Source organism: Mytilus californianus, unplaced genomic scaffold, assembly GCF_021869535.1.
Source record: "Mytilus californianus isolate M0D057914Y unplaced genomic scaffold, xbMytCali1.0.p SCAF_10, whole genome shotgun sequence".
In the NCBI taxonomy this organism is placed as follows: Eukaryota; Metazoa; Mollusca; class Bivalvia; order Mytilida; family Mytilidae; genus Mytilus; species Mytilus californianus.
Window position 1 is genome coordinate 58,148,855 of NW_026262582.1, and position 17,921 is coordinate 58,166,775.

Here is a 17,921-nt window from a genome sequence, read left to right on the forward strand (position 1 = left end):
TGAGGGGTTCTCGCCTATATATTGGTGAGTTTTGATAGTTTCTATGGGCCATTCGGATATCTCCGGAAACAAGATTCTCGGAACCTCTCGAAAATTTATACAGGTAGTTATCTATGTCTTTGATACAGTCCCTCTATGGATATGCTACCACGTGACATTGTATATTTCAACAATCAAAGTTCATTTGTAGATCGGATAGTGAAAAAATAAAGACAAGGTTGCAGTCAAAAAATCGTTTATACGTTAGGACCTATTTGCTTTTTGATAAAACGTATGTGTTTATAATAATCCGAATGTTTATTAGATATCAAGTATAATGATAACGCAATTATATAGTTCATGCTTTGAGACGGTCCCTGTTCGCGTTGTGTGTGTAGTTTTAATACAGCCTGCTATTGTGCTTTGTGACATTAAACCTGCGGAATAGTTTATTAATATATAATGTCCCAGAATAAACTGATTATTTCTGAACGTTTATCACGTGATATTTTGTATTTCAATCAAAGCCCAGCAAAATGTCGGAAAACATGAAGAAAATTAAACAAAAGGATTTTTATGTCAAAAATATTTATTTTCATAAATAGATACTACCAGAACAAGAGAATATTCATTAAAATTATTAAGTTTAAACTGAGACTAATTTTATCCTTAATAGAATATAATTAAAAATGTTATATATACGTGTATTATGTCGCACAGTGAATACATTTATGAAAATTATATGCAACATATGGGCACCGATGAGCAGGAATGCGTACACATAAGTAAGTATCTAAATTTTAAACGGTTTTGAATGAAAAAATACTTGCAAGGTTTCAATTCACAAGGATTATAAAAATTAATAAATATTTTAATTATAAATAATGATAAAAAAATGTTATTACTACGTTAATTATTTTATACTGTTTTAGTATGGATTTATAAGTCTCTGCTTATATTGTGTATAGCAATATATTCATGTAATGGAAAGTTAGACTTTAAGAAGAGATTGATTTGATAAATAAAATGTCCATCACTAAATACTTGATGTTTGTGTCTATTGATATTATATTCTAAATTTTCGGAAAAGAGTCATTTACAGTAATGTATGTTTATTATTAATTTTCAATTCTTTTGTTTTTTGTTTTTAATAGTTGCACCTTATAGCATCTAAATCTTTTCAATATGATACGATTTTGAAAATTGTATTCATTGTGTTGACCAGAGGCCTGTTTATCGAAGCTGTCCTAGGATCTGTCTGAAGACCTATCGTAGGAATAAATTAGGATAATTTTTGGACCAGCATGCACATCGAAGCTATCTTAGGACAATCTTAGCTAGGATGTCCTAACCGCTGTCCTAAGTGTTAGCGTAAAGAAAAATAAAAAATGCAGTAATAATAGTTATAAGATTAAAAATTAGAAATACGGACATGATAATCTTTACTTGCGTATAATATCAATGTCTCCCAAATAGTCAAATAAGCGGTCTATTGCTACAAAATTATTTATACTGCTCCCTAAATAAACATCTATAGGTGGAGGTCGTATTTGTTTACAAATTAACCATCATAGAATATATCCTAAAGTTAGGACCATCATAAGACCATCTTAAGACACATACATAGGTGTCTTAAAGTTAGGACAATTCCTATGACTTTTCCTAAGTTACGATATGTTTGATAAACCTACTTAGGACAAAGATACGTCCTAAGATGGTCTTATGACATGTCCTAGTCATAAGAGCGATTCGATAAACAGGCCCCAGCTTTCCTATACGTCTTGATTCATTTACATTATATATTACCCTGTTCACACGACACACTATCAGTTTGCGTCCACGCTAATTTCCGGATTAAATGGCAATGAATCTGGAGTCAAAACACTTGAGGTAGGTAGTTTGACATTCTAATTTAACTATTAAACATTAGATTTGAGCCTAGATGAATATATGTGATGACGCAAATGCGTATTCTTATCTTATCTCATCTAATAGTTTTATAAAAGGATGAGTATGTATTCCATATTTCATTGTTGTAAGTTAAAATTGGTCTAACTAGTGAGTTAAATGAAATGGTTCGACAAAGCCACAGGTGTTTGATAAATTGAGTTACAATATGTTTTTATAGAATACATAACTTTCATAAATTTTTTAGCTAATTCTTGTGCAGAATGAATAAGATTTCCATTCTGACTAATGATATTACTAAGACATTTAAAAAAAGAGAGGCGAAAGATACCAAATGGACATTCAAACTCACAAGTCGAAAACAAACTGACAACGCCATGGCCAAAAAAGACAAACAGACAAACAACAGTACATTAAACACAACATAGAAAACTAAAGACTGAACAACACGAACCCCACTAAAAGCTTTTAAAAACTTTTGCATTTGATCTTATTTCTCACCATTATAATCAAAAGAACGGTTAAGATGTTTTCTATTATTACTTGTACTTAAAATCATAGTTTTAGTTTTTTTAACAATGTACTGTTAACTGCCATCTATCACAGTATTGGGATAAACTCACTTACTGGTTTGAACAAATGATAACAGTTTTGTTCGCATAAAAACAAACTAACCCAAACGTTGAGTATTTTATCAAAAGTCTGATAAATTACTTCACCTTTTGGCTTAAGATCGTGGTGTATTTCAGCAATTTACGTCATCGTCTAGAAAATAAACTAGACAATGTTTACAGTATACATATCATTAAAAAATAAGAAAAATATATTTTATAATGTATTGAAAAATGACTGCGACTAAAATCTGAACTTTTTATGAAGATAATTGACTGAGCATACAAAAGCAAAAATGATCATAAGTCGAACATAAACTGAAAACGCCATGGCTAAAAAAAAAATACTAATAGACAAACAACAGTACACAAAACACAACATAGAAAACTAAAGACTAAACGAACTCCCCAAAAAACTGGAGGTGATCTCAGGTGCTCCGGAAGAGTAAGCAGATCCTGTTCCACATGTGGCAACAGTAGTGCTGCACATGTAAGTAGAAACACGATGATAAGTCCAATTCGGTATGTCACATACTTCCCTGGGTTGTACAAGGTAAATTGTATACAGGTGTTTTCCTATAAATTTATTTCAAGTCTTGAAAAAAAAAATTATGAGGCAGACTTACATGTATCTGTTGTACCCTTTATCTCAAGTTCGATGGGATAGATGCATTCAACATAGTCACCAAATTTTGATTTATTTAGTGAGAGAACATCAATTATATAGCGGGAAGTGAATTTAAAGGATACTGCTTACTTCTTTTTTTTTCTTCCTGAGAAGTACCTGTTTGAATTCAGCCTCATATGAATAAAGGAACAAGTCGGCAAGAAGAAGAGCACAGTTGGTTCCCATGGGAATGGCGATTGTTTGTTGAAAAACACGTCTTTCAAACGTAGCAAATATGTTGTCAATCAGGAAATCAAGCATTTTGATATAGTCAGTTTCAGAAAGTTGTTTGAATCAAAGACAAGATACTTGTGTCTGCGTTGGTCATTCTTTTTAACGAAACAAAGCATGACTAACTCTTTCATTTTGCTTTTTAGTTTGGAATGGAGAATACGTGTGTAAAGTATAGAAAAGTCAAACGTTTTAATACTATTACAAGAGTCTTAGATAGTATATACTCTAAAAGAGAGGCGAAAGATACCAAAGGGAAATTCAAATTCATAAGTTGAAAATAAACTGACAACGTCATGGCTAAAAAAGAAAAGACCAACAGATAAACAATAGTACAAAAAACACAACACAGAAAACTAAAGACCGAGCAACACGAACCCCACCAAAACTGGGGTGATCTCAGGTGCTCCAGAAGGGTTAGCAGATTCCGCTCCACATGCGACACATTCAGGGATCAAAAGATCTTTGGAATTTTTTATTATCCACATCTGATTCACGCCACCTCTAGAATAGATAGTTTCACAATAACTTTGAAGCCCGGGTTTGATTGCTGATAAAATTGATTTTAATAATTTAGAATGATGTTTTGTGGAGCACTTGGAAGACCCAGTAATATCACGTTGTTTTTAATGACACTTATGTAGTTTTGGTATCCAATACTGTGAAGGAAAATCCAGTTCTTCATGTTTGGTTGAAATTCCAAAGGAACATAAAACAGACATATGATTATCCAGGAGTTCTTTCTTGGGGATATATGTTGAGTTTCCAAGTGAATTGTATATACCTTATTCATTTATCAAGCAGTTTATGTAATGTGATTTACACACAAACACGATGTTGTCTGGAGCTTTATATACGGGACAACAACATATTTGTCATGGAGGTAGGACAGATGTTTTGACACATTTGGGTCTTTAAAGATTGATTAGGCATGAGTATTTATAGACCCATTCAGGTTTTTAATTCTGATTTATTCCAACGACCTCACATCCTTAATCCATTCGGAAGAGTATCTACGTCTTCTTTCTCGCGTTTAACCCATTGCCTGGCACAATCCTCGACTGAGTCCATCAGTATTTGGAGTTGTGTTTCCAATTGATGGATTTAGGCTCACCATATTTCGGGCCTTTGGATAACATCTGTTTAGGTCACCAGTAATAACGTGGCCAGTCGGATTATATATGAATGGGTGCAATCAGGAGGTTAGGATTTGAAGTCGTCAATATTGAGATCCTGCAACACGTGTTTGTTATTGAAAATTTTAGTTGCAATTGGTTGCACAAGTGATGCACCTGGTGCTATTCAAAGAAAGGAGATTTACTCTGTGATAGCTTCAATTATCACGCTACCATTAACCTTTGTGAAAATGATGTAATACATTCAGGAGTACACGATGATATTTTAAACCATAAAAAAAACTATCAATCAGTGTGCAATTGTTTTACATATATGAAACACTGTTTGTAAACTTCATTGCTAAAGGTTTTCTTATTTATTGAAGAAGAAAAAATATATTTATTATTACAAAGTTCAGACTTTCACATCGGAATAGAAATTACTTTTCAAATTTCAAGAGCATTATTATTTCTTGCATTTGAATTCCATTTTAAAATGTCTTTTAGTCCAGAATTAGGGAGAGGATGCAACATATTAAGCGTTAAGAAGATCGTTGTAATCATATGTCTAATGAAAAAAAAGCCGGCAATGAATCCCATATAGTATACTATTGATGTCATTTTGGTAAAGCTTTTTCCCCAACTTCAATTTGCAATTATGTTTAAGAGATTGATAAGATGTGATAGATAAAAAAATCATAATGAACAATTTAATTATTTTTATTTTCAGACATACTCTTCAATCAAAATCATTCAGTTGTTGAGCAATTGCAGGTAAAATTGTGGTCGAATATAACTGTTATGGGTCTACTTATATTAAAGTACCGATTTCAATGACATTTAATGACTTTAATGACGATACAAAAGGTTTCTTAATTCCTATCAGAAAAACATTTAAAAGTACTATACATGAGATTGTACAATAAATTTTGAAATTCTGTTTGCTAAAAAAATTAACAAAAATTCTAGTCGAAGGACAGACAACATTGCAGCCAAATCTATTCAATTAATTTAAAACGTGTATAAACGAGGAAAGTTTTAGAGCTGGACGTATTGTAAAGACAGCTATCTAGTGTTGAACACAGTATGTTGCCCTCAAGATATTCTTTTGTGTCGTTGCTGTCTCCTTGACGTACAACCCTTATTTATCATAATTTAAATGAACTTAATTAGAAACCATGGACGAAGTCTTGTGCTATTGGAGGGTAAACAGTTTCGGTTCTACTAGTGATAATCGTCGTGCCAAAAATTTGGTTTTGAGTCACATGACCGATGAAGCCAAGGACGGGATTTGCTGCTTCGATAAATGAATGTCCCTATACATTTTCGATGGTGCAAATATAGCTGTAAATAGTTTTGTTATTCTAGAATATAGAATAAACCCTTTTTGAAACAAAGACTTAAATGAAACAATAACTTTAACGATTTTGATAAAAAAAAAAAGTACAATGAACGGAACAATTGAAAAACAACTGCCATATTCCTGTTTTGGTAGATGCATTTTATTGCTAGCTAAAAGGTAAAATAAAAATACAGAACTCCAAGGAAAATTCAAAACGGAAAGTCCCTTATCAAATGGCAAAATCAAAAGCTCAAACACATCAAACGAATGGAAAACAACCTCCCAATTGTATGACAGTTGTTTATAGTTCCGTTATTTTGACTTTATTTTCATGTTTCTTCTGTGTTCTTTTTGTCAGAATACACAGACACAATGTTTCATTTTCTTTTTTGCTAGATGATAAGAATAATTTTTATCTGGGAATGGAAAAGGAGAACAATGTACCAGTGTTACTTCGGTGAAAACGAGTCTAGCTTATAACATGGTCTAATAGTAACAACACACCATTATAGGTTCCTGCTAAAAATATTAATTTTTGTCCTGACTTTATTTGACAGAACTAATCATAGAAGACTTGTGTTTCATTGTGCTTCCAGTACTAGCTTAACATTAACCTTCGAATGTTTCATACACATTTTATCGTTATTTTAGTTATTCTGTAAAGGATTACATTAAAGCTTATGGGTAAATTATTGTATTGTGCATTATATATACCATTCAATTCATATTATATTGCCATTAATCTTTATGTGTGTGACAACAGTATATAACAAATATAAAATATAACAGACTAAAAGAATTTATCAGTTCAATGTCTTCAGTACTAACGACTGTTTTATAATCCTGGTACCTTTGATAACTTATTGTAATGGATACAAATATTTCTTATGTATTATTCAGAACAGAAAATAAACACTAAATTGAAAAGGATCAAAGTTGATAAACCTGTTTTTAGGGATCTTTTTCTGAATATGTGTTATTATTCCTCACTAAATAGCATAACTAAAAGAAATGAATTCAGTTTTAAGTTGCACTTTTGTAAATATAGACAATGTAATTTTCCATAGGAACTTTTTTACGACTAAAACTGTGCCATTTTTACTATGAAGTCTCGTTAAAAATTCTATCATACAATGGAAAGTTCATATGCACTACAATTTCTTTAAGGTCAAAACATAGGGCTGTGCGGCATATTTTCAAAATTTATATGCCCCGAACTTCTAAGAGTTATACTAAAATTCTGTACTACCCGTCCCTTTACTTTGGGTCTTCCTCAGAATTCAATTTGACCGCTATCCATGTGCATTTAAACTGGTAACATTCCCAAGTTATGTCTCTATGAGATGAACCATAAAGATCATATCTGGGAACCAGAACGTAAACAAAACAAATTATCTATGAATATTATATATCTCCCCATAAGAGGCATGGTTTGTGAAACAGCTGTATTTACAAAGTGCAACCTATAAGGCCCTGGTATGCCTTCCTTATTGTTTATATTTTTTGGGGCAAAACCCAAACAAGATTTTTTGAAAAAAACCTTTAACGGTCTCTTCGAAAAACTCTTGAAAATGCCAGAGACTGACTTTAAAGTGATATCTGAGTACGTTATCCGTCGTATGTGCTAAGAACTTGCATATAATTGAAAATAAGCCAGACGATCATGAATGAAACTGATATACTTGAACAATGTAAATAAAATAGCATGTAATTTTACTGTAATCAAAACCTGGTCTGCATCCAAAACAACTGACTGAATAACGATAAGAAAACACCATCGGAACAGGACGCTCTTATCTATTGTGGAAAAGTTTTTAAAATGTGGACTTGATTGAATGAAATCTTTGCATATCATGTCGACATATTACCAAATTTATTCCAATTTTTAAGAGGCCAAACACCAACAATTGTACAGATTAGTTGCAAAAGTAATGGACATTGCTAATCACAGGCTATTAAAAACCGTGACAACTACTTCAAAAGATAAGGAAAACGTAGTCTTTTTTATGTAGACTTTGCAAATAAGGGTTTAGGTGATATCAATTTTGGCAGCATTTTTCACCAAAATTCTATGCAGATTACAAAACTTCCAAGATAAAACTATATCTGTCATTTCATATACATACACCAAACCTATTGCATCCAAGATTTTCAACTACAAGAGGGTAGTGGAACAAATATAGTCCCGCTAGTCATGTTATTACTGGATACCTCGGCATCGTTAACAATGAACAACTTCGAGAGTTGATAGCGTGAGCCCAAAATGTCGAATTCCCTAGCCCATCAACTAGAAGAAGAACATGAGGTACTGATGGATGCAGTTGAGGAATATGCCAGAAAATAGGGGAAGCGTGAGCCAGATAAACCAAAACTGGAATCTGTATCTCAATGGATCAAAACTGGTCAGAAATGGATTCATATGCTTTTTCTCAATCTACTACGTACAATATGCACACAGGTTTCTAAATCTTTCAAGAAACCCGAGGCTGAAGAAACTTTATCCTCTCTCTACTTCAAATAAGTTGTTGTTCCGAGTAGACAAAGCCTCTAACAATATTGTTTAGATATGCAAAAATCAGTATTTCGAATGTCGAACTCAAGAACTTGGAATTCACAGCAAAACTAGGATTCCCAAATACATCATTCACGAAAAAAAAATATCACGATATGTAGCCGGGTCGTCAAGATGTTCGACTAAACAACTTTCTTAAGTTCTTACTTCAGTTCCTTCTACAATAAATGATGGACTTATAGAAATACTGAGATGCCATATATTTAACCAGCGGTGTCAATCAGATATAGATTCTTAAATATTACAGACTGAAGAAAGTTATGCATAACCGTCATTGCTGATAGGAACAAGGATACGGTTTTGTATAAAATCTTTTTTCATAACTTTTTTAAAAATAGTGTGATAATGGCTTCCAAAGGAGAATTATGAAAAACAAATATTTGTCCAAAAGGTACTGTTTTGTTTCTGATTTGTAATTTTTTCAAATTCTCAATTTCTAGCAGGTTTGTTATTGCGTCGTCAGATTTAAATTAAAAGGACGAGAATAAAGTTTACCTAAAAGCACCATTATGTCATTGATTTTGAATTATTTTCCATTTTAAAGTGTTTTCACAAATGCCTCTGCTAAAACCTTGGAGGCATAAAAAGCAACCTATCCTTGATTACGGGATTAAAGATATTCCTCTTTGCATTTTATTAACGTTTTCTAAAATCGTTAAAAGTATTTATAAATATCCAATAAAATCCCTTGTAGGGAAAAGCATGATCACATTGTCTAGTTTTTTTTATTTCGTTTTTTTTTTTTTTTTTTTTGTTTTGTTTGTTTTATTTGTTTTCATTTTGTTTCGTTTTAAATATTTCATAATCATCTAAATACTTACCCTCTGTGTCCGCAATACTGCTTTCAGTATCAGTACTCGTGTCAAAACTAACTCTTGCCATACTGTGTCTCTGTAAAGGTTGTCTTCGGCTCATTACTGTTTTACTGAAATTAATATGATTTGGTTACACCATTTTGAAAACGTTAAAGTAACTAGTTACACATTTTGATTATGTGGCATGGGGCTTTCACTCAATTTTTCATTAAAACTCGACTATTTTTTGTCAAATGTGGGCTGTGGTTTGCGTGTAAGAAATACTTTACTATAGTTACAATAAGATAAAAGACAAAACTAACAACGTATCCGTAATAATTATAATATATATGAATATTAATTTAGTTCATGATTTTATTTACATTTTAGATTTTAGAAAAATGAATTGTTATTATTGTTATCATTATTATTATTATCCCTTCTTATCTCTCCGTTATGCAAAAACCTAATCATTAAATTAATTCAGACCTTCTGAAATGTGTTTTGTTCTTAGAGCTTTCGGGTTAATATCCAATAAAGACAAAAGCTAAATATTAGGGTCTTATTTTTTAGTGTAAAAAGGATAGAAAAAATCAAAATATGGATACTGTGGCTGTGGATTAATTTGATTCGTGGTTTACTGCATGTACTTATTTCCGCGGATTTTCTGGTTTAAGATAAACCACGATTTTTATTGTTCAACGACGACATGCCAATTTCCTAAAAGTTTTCCAGCAGATTTTGTCGAAACCACGATTTCAAGAATCCATAAAAATACAATCTTTACTCAATCCTTGAAATTCCACGAAAACACAGTAGTAATTTTCTAGTTATCGATAAAAGGGCGTTTGGCGGGAAAAATAATTTGTATTAAAAATTTCGGGGATGTCAGGATCGGTCAATTGAAAAAATGAACAAAGGGAAGTTTTTCTTTGGGCAACCCTGACCCCATGATGTATTAGACTTATATACCGCCACAAATATTATTCTTTGCAAAGATTTGCCGGAATTTACATCCAATTTTACTGATACTTTAAAGAAGGATGTTCTTTTTTAATACGTTTATGTATAACCTCGTCCAACGGCTCAGTTAGGTGAAATATATCTCACTATTCTAGATGTTTACATTTGAAATCCCTGTCCAGTCACATTAACAATTTACCTCTTATTTTTTTAACAATTTTAAATGAATTTATTCAGAATAATTATTTTCTCTTTTTTGTCAGCTGGCAATGCATATTTTTCTTCTTCAAAAATTGATAATCATGATAAAATATTTTATCCCCCCTACAACAAGTTACATGGCTGTTCCCGTGTAAAAAAAAGAAAATCTTTGGTAATTGGCCTGTGTTAAAGGTATCAATGTAAAAAAAGTTCGAAATAGCACGAAAGATAGCACGAAATCGTCTAATGTACATGTAACACGAATAACTGACATCTATGATAGGTCACTGAACGATTTTCAACACGTTGTGAATCAACAGGAATTTATACTATTGTTTTTAACAGACCTACACATGAATGTGATACATTTCGGTCTGTTTTAAAAGTGTTTAGAAAAATATTGCATTAATAATATTTTCTCATGCTATGTCCCTTTATTGTAGCGATACATTAACAGAACTTAAGAATACATAGGAAGGAAAATTGTACAGTTAAACTCCAATTGAATGCAAAACACATAACTACTACTAGTATATGTAAAATTAAATAAATTAAATATGTTAACAGACTGAAGTTGGGATTTAAATCAGAGTAAATAGCAACTTTACACATGCGATAATTTCATTCTTTGAAACACATTGAAATTTTGTATCGTTCGGGTTTTTTCTTCAAAAGAAAAAAACTATATTACTGATAGGAAATCATTCCATATAGTATATAATAAAAAACTCCAGATAGTATAGTATTAATGAAATTAACACTTTTTAAATTTGTGCATCCGAAGCGCTCTTCTGGATTTACGCTAAACCTTAATCAATTGAAAGCCAGAGATGCATAAATAAGCTTAAATGTTAAGCGGTATAAGACCAATAAAAGATCTTAGCAGAATAGCCAAATTCATCTATGGTGAACGTGAGTGAGTAGGAACCTTAATTTCTTAATAATTTCTTGATAATTTCTTAATTCATGAACGGGTAGTTTTAAATAAGTATATGTTAAAAATCATGTCAGTACCGAAGCACTGATTACTGATCTGATGATACCCTCGAGTACTTACAACCTACCAGCAGTGGTATTGAACAAGTACTAGTAAATGAAATAAACACTTTATAAATTTTGTGCGTCCGAAAAACTTTTCTGGATTTATCCACATAAAGAACACTCATACATAAAAATTTGAAAACTAGGGATAAATACTCTGGAGCTTTGCCATCTGTGATAATATTGTAGATGCATTATATGACATTGTTTTATGATTATGATAAACTATACCAAAGGTTCACATGGGTATAAAAATAGGGTCATCCTTGTTTTTCTATCGTACGGACAATAACACTCTAAAGTAAGGCGTCTGTTTGGGATGTATAAATTCGTAGCCACGTCCGGTTGGATTTAGGATGTTAAATCATCACAATGACCCGTGTAGACTGACTGCCTTACTCTCCACACTTAAAGAACCCTTATAGGTTGCACTTTGTAAATACAGCTGTTTCTCAAACCACGCCTCTTTTGGGGAGATATAGAAAATTCATAGATAGTTAATGTTGTTTACATACTGGTTCCCAGTTATGATCTCTAGGTTTCATCTCATAGAGACATAACTTGGGAATGTTACCAGTAAATATACATATGCATATTGTCTATATAGAAATCTGTGGTAATCCTACAGTCAAGTTAGGATTAGTTAAGAAATTTAGTGTTAGTTTAAACTCTTAGAAGTTCGGGGCAAATAAACGTTGAAAATATGCCGCACAGCCCTATATTTTGACCATTGAAAAAAATTGTAGTGCATATGAACTTTCCATTCTAGGATATGATTTTTTTCAAAACTTCATAGTAGAAGTGGTACAGTTTTAGCCTTAAGAGGAGTTTTTATGGAAAATTGCATTGTCAATATTTACAGAAATGCAACCTATATACTGTCTGGGCGGTATGAAGGTGGCATGTTTCAAGCCGAAGTTTAAGCTCTTATCAAACATACTCTTATTTTCCAGCGGCAGTTCACATTTTCTATCCTTGAAGAACCTATCTTTTGTTTTTTTTTTATTTTTTGATAAAAAATTTTAATTTGTTATCGTCTTGAGTATGCAGAAAATAAATACCACTGGACGTCAACCAAACAAATCAATCATACCGGCTTTTTAAAAATACGATGTTTTCCCGTCTGTTTATTAGGTAAAATAGATTTTGAACCAACCGACAGTTCAATAAAGCAAACAATACTCACAAAACCTTCATGAAATTAGACATACAAGATATAACCACGAATGCAGCTTTAAGGTTTCCGTAATAACTCAGAAAGCATTATAAAACGAGCCAACATTTAAAATTTTAAATTTGGATAAAAAATATACAAAATATGCTTGCTTAGCCACAGCCACATCCATAGATCCATACTATCTTTTCAGGGGAGATCATCAATGCGTTTGTGATAAAGACCAATTCTTTTCTTATGTGAAAATGGAAAGTCGAAAAAAAATGAATACATAAAGTAACTTGTTGAACCTTCCTTGTCTGTGTAGTGTTTTGGGAGCTTTAATCATTTCTGTTAACCATTGTATTTCCTGTTTCATGATTGTATTATCCCTTTATGTATTTTTTTACTTTATCGTTTTTAGTCAAGAAAACATATTTATAGTGAATAATCCTTAAAATAGTCTCAGACGCAGATGTTGATCCGGGATGATAAATAAATGTTTTTTTTTCTTTTAGCGTGAACATGTACTGTTTAAGTGGGTCTATCATATTGTCATAGACCTCTGTTTTGACAGAACAAAAAGTAAAGGAATATCTAATGCCGACTTTATCTTTCCATTTTGATTACCCTTGATTATGTTTTCATTACATCAATGAAAAAGGTGAAATTAATATAATTGAAAAAGAGATAAAAGTTATACGCCAGGGACCAAAATCTAGTGAAAAAAATAACAAAAGAAATTTAGTGTACATGGTAACATACTGTCTTCAACAATAAACATATTATAGCACTCGTATTTTGCAGGTTACTTTATAGAACAGGAGGGGTTTCCAAAAGAATACGCCAAGTTTCAATCATATTCGTTTACCGACGGGGATAATTCATAGTGGTACTATAAAAACAAATTGACAAGTACAAGCAATATATATACATGACCACTGCCCTTTCCTCGATCTTGATATCTATATCACTAATGGAAAGCTTAATACTAAAATATATGATAAAAGAGATGATTTTTCATTTCCTATCGTTAATTATCCTTTTTTAGATGGTGACGTTCCCTTGTCACCATCTTACGGTGTTTATATATCTCAACTTGTACGATTCGCTCGTGTATGTAACAATGTTTTAGATTTTAACGAGAGAAATTTATGTATTACTGAAAAATTATTACACCAGGGTTTTCGATATCACAAACTAGTCAAAACATTTACTAAATTTTATCATCGGTATAAGGACATCATTCCTAAATATAGCTCAACATGCAGACTTCTTATACGTTCAGATATTTCACATCCAATTTTTTATGGAAATATTCTTTATAAAGCACAAAAATGTCAGTATTCACCTCTGAAGCTAACAAAACCTTTAAACAGACTTATTAAGAAGGGATATAGTTACGATACTGTTGTCAGGTCATTAAAGATTGCATATTTTGGCGTTAATATTGATTCACTTATAGGGTCTTTGCATCGGCACTAAACACATTTATTTAAAAACCAGTTGTTGGCATGACACGGGTTATGTTCTTCTCATATATGTTATGATGGTATGATACTAAACCCCTAACGGGAAGGATTTTGCCTGATATTCATATGATGAAAACATAATCTTTCAATCAGTTTAATTGAAGTCTGGAGCTGGCATGTCAGTTAACTGCTAGTAGTCTGTTGTTATTTATGTATTATTGTCATTTTGTTTATTTTCTTTGGTTACATCTTCTGACATCAGACTCGGACTTCTCTTGAACTGAATTTTAATGTGCGTATTGTTATGCGTTTACTTTTCTACATTGGCTAGAGGTATAGGGGTAGGGTTGAGATCTCATAAACATGTTTAACCCCGCCGCATTTTTGCGCCTGTCCCAAGTCAGGAGCCTCTAGCCTTTGTTAGTCTTGTATTATTTTTAATTTTAGTTTCTTGTGTACAATTTGGAGTTTAGTATGGCGTTCATTATCACTGAACTAGTATATATATTTGTTTAGGGGCCAGCTGAAGGACGCCTCCGGGTGCGGGAATTTCTCGCTGCATTGAAGACCTGTTGGTGACCTTCTGCTGTTGTCTGTTCTATGGTCGGGTTGTTGTCTCTTTGACACATTCCCCATTTCCATTCTCAATTTTATATCTTAATTAAAAACTGGATTGTCCTAGAGTGATCGTGTATGAAGAAAATATGTTTTCCACATTTTATTGACAACCTGGAACACAAACAAAGTATAGTTTTAATGCGTCAGAATGGAAACGAAAAGTTAAATGTATTTGTTTTGCTATTGTCATTAATGAATATTACAATTTCTTTTCATGTAAAATCATGAACCAATATGCAAAGTTGTAGTCCACTAGAATGAAAATTTGGCAAAGAAAGGCAAGAATATATAAGAAATTTGCTGTCGTCATTCAGAAAATTTCATAACTTTTCTTCTATATTTTTTCTGACAATAAAGATGGAGTTTAAATCAGCAACCAAAAAATCGGCATAATCATACAAACCATAAAATGAACGTTACATTTTAAAGTTTTCGTTATTCATCACGTAAAGTAATTTGTTTTTCAAATTTGATTGAAATCTCCGAGCATTAGGAAAAAAATAAACAGTTTTAGTTCAATAAAATTGCAAATTCAACATGCTCAAATGATGGAAAAATTAAAGATATGCGGAACTTGTAAGTTCTTGTAATCTATTTATTATGCATATTTATCCTCTGTGTATGGAAATCGTAGTTTAATACATGAAATTTGACAACTTTGCAAAAGAATGTAACATAATGCAAAAACGTAAGTACATATTCCTAAAGAATGCTATTGATCTTGATCAGTAGATTTTTATTTTTACACCTTAAGACGAACAAGATCTACTGCAATTTTCTTATGCTAGGAAATCTAAATCATTGGCTTAATTTGTATTTCAAGATAAAACACATTTAAATTTGGGTTTAAATATTTTAACTGGTATAAAAAAATACTGTTTTATATATTCTGGTTGAATGAATGGACATTGATCTAAAATATAGGATGTCATTGCATGGCATTTAATATTTTACGTTGGCTGTCTATTTTCTGTATTTATATTAAATGATAAATATACATGAACTTTAAAAGAAAAGAAACACGTTGACTTGTATAATATATAATAATATAGATTTAAACAAGTTGGTAAATTTAACTGATTCATCAAGTTAATCCCTTTAATGAAAATAAACTCATCATAGAAATTGCAAGAATATGAATAAAGCAAAAACTATTTCACGTAATTCTGAATTTCTATAATTCTTGGATTGATTTATCTTATTTCATTCTAATACACTATACAGTTGTACTGCTATTTCTGGTTTGAAATGTAACGATATTAGTACTCTTATCAATAATACAAAAACAAACAGTACGCTGAGGGATTATGAAAAATAATAATATTAAGCGGACACAAGATGTACTAAAAAATATGCACATTGTGAAACACTTATCATGGAACTGGATAGCAAGGTGCACTGACAGGGATCACATTGAACACATGTATTTAGGAATCTTGAGAGTTTCGATAAGTGTATCTGAAATATTGGAAAAAAGCAGGCATGACTTTCATTTAAACAAATAAGATAGAAGTACTTTTGAAATTGACAGATATTGTGTTCCATTGAGTCAAATGGCTATCAACGACAACCGATGGACAAAGGGCCCCTGACTTAGCAAACAAACATACAATATTTTATGGAATTAAAGAAGGCCGTACGGTGGCCTGTATTTGTTCACGTCTTTTTCCTTTGATTTTTAATGGATAGTCCTCTCATTGGCAATCGTGTCACGTCTGTTTTTCATATGTTTAGCGCCCCCTAACTTGGAATTGGAAATAACAGCATAACATATGAATCCCCCTAAAAACCTGTAGTGAAAACCTTACATACAATATGGAAATGAAAGAAAAATAAAATTGATTGATACTTTTGGGTCGATTGTATTTTAAAATCAGAAAATTTTAAAATGAAAGATGTTATGTTTTTTTCTGTCTTGATAGACTACGAATACTATAAATGCTGCCTACCTATTCTCACTGTTTATCGTAGCAACGTCTAAACTTCCTGTACTCAAAGTTGTCGGCTTTTATAACACGTTTAAATAATTTTATTACGTTCGTTTATAATATTAATTTTCAACAGGTATTTAAAGCATATTTTTGTCTACTTATTCTCACTGTTTATCGTAGCAACGTCTAAACTTCCTGTACTCAAAGTTGTCGGCTTTTATAACACGTTTAAATAATTTTATTACGTTCGTTTATAATATTAATTTTCAACAGGTATTTAAAGCATATTTTTGTAAGATATAATTGTTGGTAATTTAATTATTGAGCCTCCATGGTTAAGTTTTTATTTACAATATAGATAAAGTTTCTAAAAACGATTTTATTTAAAAGTTTGATCATCATTAGCGTCACACAAGTAGGATGTCTAAAATGTCCTGCTAAGTTGCAAAAACTTGCGCAATTGTTTGTACATTTGATAACCTTTTACGTTAATGCTCAATGCTTCGTAAGTCTTGTCACAAATTATCATAAAAATTTCTTTTAAAAAAGTATTTAAATCTATCTTAGTTTATCATAGTCAATCTAGTAATCATTTACTTTTACTTATAATATTTCTTGACTCTATTTTCAAACCACAATAGTAGATGGATATTTGCTTGTTTTTAAGTTGTCCTGTGCGTATAGAAACACACTCCAATTGAATAGGGATACTTATGTATAATGAGATGTGTTAAGGAGCAACAATAATACTTTAGAAATAAGTCTGAAAGAAAACAAGGCTAAAAAATGTATTGACACAAGGTCAATAATGAATCAATGGTGATCAGGTTTGTTAAACCTCAGGTTGCTAAACAACTGAGCAGTTTCTACAGATTTCAAGTTTTGAGGACCAAACAAACAAAACTGCACTTTTATCTAATGCATGCAATTTTGATTATTTAGGCTTCTTATAAGCTTCAAGCATAAAACAAGAAAAGTGCACGAATGTTACATTTTTCAAGATTTAGGAACCCAATATGTCCGACAATCTCTGGTTTGCCTTGCATATAGAACTCATTTAATGCAAACAACTGTGGCCAGTATAATGTTGTGCAAAGCACAACTGAGCTCCTCATTCTCTTTCGACAAACACTCATTCAACATTCCCGTATCGACATTGTCATGCAGTACCAGGTGTAGTAGTTAAACATGTTGCAGATCAGAGGAGATCTTTGAAAAATTATAAAAGCATTGGTTACGGCTAAAGTTGCATTTACGTAAATAATGAAGGAAATTAAAAGCAATAGTAGTATACCGCTGTTCAATAGTCATAAATCGATTTAC

The 17,921-nt window shown here is 31.6% G+C and overlaps 1 long non-coding RNA gene across 1 annotated transcript in view; it reads right to left on the reverse strand.

Moving 5' to 3' along the window:
- The window catches only part of LOC127718957 (uncharacterized), a 35,366-nt gene extending 18,671 nt beyond the window's left edge, over positions 1–16,695 (reverse strand). Inside the window, exons 1-2 of the long non-coding RNA XR_007990063.1 lie at positions 16,617–16,695; positions 9,247–9,350 (exon numbers count right to left, since the gene is read on the reverse strand). This is a non-coding gene — a long non-coding RNA (uncharacterized LOC127718957). The remainder of the gene's footprint in view (positions 1–9,246; positions 9,351–16,616) is intronic.
- Between the last annotated feature and the right edge of the window lie 1,226 nt (positions 16,696–17,921).